The following is a 3,528-nucleotide window of genomic DNA, read 5'->3' as shown; positions in this document are numbered from 1 at the left end:
TTAGATTTCGCCAGTCGTCTCTATCTTGAATTTTTAATCAATGCTTCTCCCTCTATCTTAAGCTTTTAAAATTGATACTTCTCCATTCATCATCATCTACTTCACGCTTCATAGTCCTCAGCCATGTAGGCCTGGGTCTTCCAACTCTTCTAGTGCCTTGTGGAGCCAAGTTGAAAGTTTGGTGGACTAGTCCAAAACACTTCCATTTATCCTTCATCATGATCTCTTCACATATGGCACTCGAGTAATCTCTAATCTTATAGTTTCATTTCTAATCCTGTCCTGCCATTTAACTTCCAATATCCCTCTGAGGGCTTTGTTTTCAAATCTACTAAATCTAGTGAATGCACTGAAGCATATCCTTTTCATATTTCTAAAGGACATCGTTATTAGCGTTACTCACTCTCCGCAATTACAGTCACCTAAGGTACGTTTTCCTCTCCCGAGCCTATAGTCCATTTCTTTTAGCGATGCAGATTTGCACCGACTCGCAGCGGTGCCCTTTTAGCTCGGAAAATTTTCCTGATAGTTGATTGGTTAGAATTATCTCGTCCAACCAATCAGCGATCAGGAAACTTTTCCGAGCTAAAAGGGCACCGCTGCGAGTCGGTGCAAATATGCATCTCTAATAGAAATGGACTATAGTTAGTGGCACTAACTTCGTTCCTCCCATAGTCGCGGGTGGACGTCAAATATCGTTCGTTGCTCTTTGACGAGGAGGATTCAGTGGGAATAGCTTTGCTCTCATTCACAAAGGATTGATGATCAGACAACATGACAAGGGGAAGCCACTGATGTTGTTGTTGGTTGATTATTGATGTGGCTGGAGTAGTTGGACGTAATTTGCCATGATTGAATTGTGATAGTTGGACCATAGATGTAGAAAGGAGTTTGTGTATGAAAAGGAACTTGTGTGTGTGTGTGTGTGTGAGAGAGAGAGAGAGAGAGAGAGAGAGAGAGAGAGCAGATTGTTTGTCGTTGAAGGACATAATTTGTCATGGTTGAATTGTGATAGTTGGAACATAGAAGTAGAAAGGAGTTTCTGTATGAAAGGGAACCTGAGAGAGAGAGAGAGAGAGGAGAGAGAGAGAGAGAGAGAGAGGAGAGAGAGAGAGAGAGAGCAGATTGTGTGTCGGTGAAGGGACACACAATCTGCTCTCTCTCTCTCTCTCTCTCTCTCTCTCTCTCTCTCTCTCTCTCTCTCTCTCTCTCTCTCTCCTCTCTCCTCTCTCTCTCTCTCATCAGATTTGCATATTTTGATGCTCAAATCATTGGCAGATCTTTCCTCAAACAGTCCCTACAATTATAATGCTTCTAGAAGGCTGAAATCACTGGCAGTCCTTTCCCCAGAGAGCCTCTACAATGTTTATGACGTTTCCAAACTGATTGACTTAAGGTTTTCTGGCATCCTGACATCTAATGCTTCCAGGGGGCTATAGCAAGATAAACGACAGGGAAGGAAGGATTGAGAAAAAACCAAATACAGCCTCCTGTCCAATACTTCGGTGTCGATAAAACTCTTCCCTTCGACCATGGGAAATTTGTCGATTATAGAGTGATTGTTCTCGAGCGACCAGGCGTCAAAACTGGCTGATACGAATTTTGGCTGAATTAATTTTCTTGGTGTGCTGGTTATACCGTTGTGCTGTTCAATAATACTTTTACTCTCTTGAATTTTATTTGTATGTGAATTAGTGAATTTAATGAAATATGAAAAAATGCAAATCTGACAATGGCCAGGTTAAATAAAAGGAAATCAAATCGCCTGAAATTACATATAAAGATCAGGCTATATATCAGTTTAAAAGTTGGAAATCGCCCGAAATTACATATAAATCTGGCTATATATCAGTTTAGTGAGATCGGTGTTGCTGTATGGACATGAGTCGTGGTATGACAGTGAAACAATATCCAATAGATTTTGTAGATTTAAGAACAAAGTCAACAGGAGAATATTGGGAGTTGAATGGCAGGACAGGATTAGAAATGAAACTATAAGAGATGTTATTCGAGAGTGCCATATGTGGATGAGATCATGGTGAGGGGTAGATGGAGATGGTTTGGGCATGGTCTTCACATTCCCCCAGAGAGATTAGTTCACTAAACTTTTAACTGGGCTCCACAAGGCACTAGAAGAGTTAAAATTCTGCTTTTGTATCTCCAGTTTTTTTATTTTGAATACTTTCCAATAGTTAATAAAAGATTTACGTGAATATTTTATTTCAGTAAACCCACACAGATAGGTAATATTGTCGTCCGCTCTTGAGATGTTAAGGGAACACATTCAAAGTCCATAGGTGTCCATTTTCACTAATCAATGGTGATGCACGAGATGAAGGTGGTTGGAGAACCTCAGATTGGGGTTCTCTCTCTCTCTCTCTCTCTCTCTCTCTCATCTCTCTCTCTCTCTCTCTCTCTCTCTCTCTCATAATTTTATTTTACTTTAATAGTATAATACATTTTCATTAGTAAAAAGGGACTGTGGTAGTTGAATTAATATAGAAATTGTGACGATTTATATTTTTGGCATGATAACTACATTAACAGTTAATCAGAAATAATTTGAGATGGAGAATCTGATTTGAAATAGTCAAACAAGTAATACTTGGCAACTCAAGTTTATAACAACCTAAGGCCATTTCCTGACAGCCCAGATGACACTGATTTGTGCAGATTGCATGCATCCTGAGAGAGAGAGAGAGAGAGAGAGAGAGAGAGAGAGAGAGAGAGAGAGAGAGAGGAATTTAAGAGGGAGATGGAAGGTAAGAATAATTTGGAAGTGATAAGCAAGATGATAAATGTAGGAATTTATTAGAAAATTGAACTACGAAATTGATTACTAAAGTAGTGAGTTTAGGGTAAAGATAATTGAAGTAAGTTAAAACATATTCCATTTTGATTCAAATTATGAAATTTAGGAATTTTTTTGTTGTTTGTTTGTTTGTTACTCATGGATGTAGAAGCAAGGGACAGGAAATCGCCCTAGAGTCAATATATAGGATTTAGAGAGTTATGGGATCCTTCGAATGACTAGATAGGGCTACATTGGATCCCTCTCTGGTTATGGCTCATTTTTACTTTGATTCCACACATACCGAATAGTCTTTCCTATTTATTTTTTCTTTTTTTTTATAGATTCTCCTCCTTTCTCATTCTTCATACACCTAACAACACTTATGATAACCGAAAAGTTCTTCTTTACTAAGGGGTTAACTACTATACTGTAGTTGTTCAGTGGCTATTTTCCTCTTGGTAAGGATAGAAGAGACGCTTTAGTTATGGTAAGCACCTCTTCTAGGAGAAGAGCACTCTATAATCAAACCATTATTCTATAGTCTTGGGTAGTGCCATAGCCTCTGTATCATGGGTATATCACTGTATTGGGTTAGAGTTTTCTTGCTTTAGGGTACACTCAGGTACACTCTTTTATGTTTCCTTATTTTCTTTCCTCACTGGGCTATTTTCCCTGTTGGAGCATTTGGGTTTAAGCATCCTACTTTTCTAACTGGGGTTTTAGGTTAACTAGTG

Source organism: Palaemon carinicauda, chromosome 3 (assembly GCF_036898095.1).
Source record: "Palaemon carinicauda isolate YSFRI2023 chromosome 3, ASM3689809v2, whole genome shotgun sequence".
NCBI classification, from domain to species: Eukaryota; Metazoa; Arthropoda; class Malacostraca; order Decapoda; family Palaemonidae; genus Palaemon; species Palaemon carinicauda.
This window is presented reverse-complemented; position numbering follows the sequence as displayed.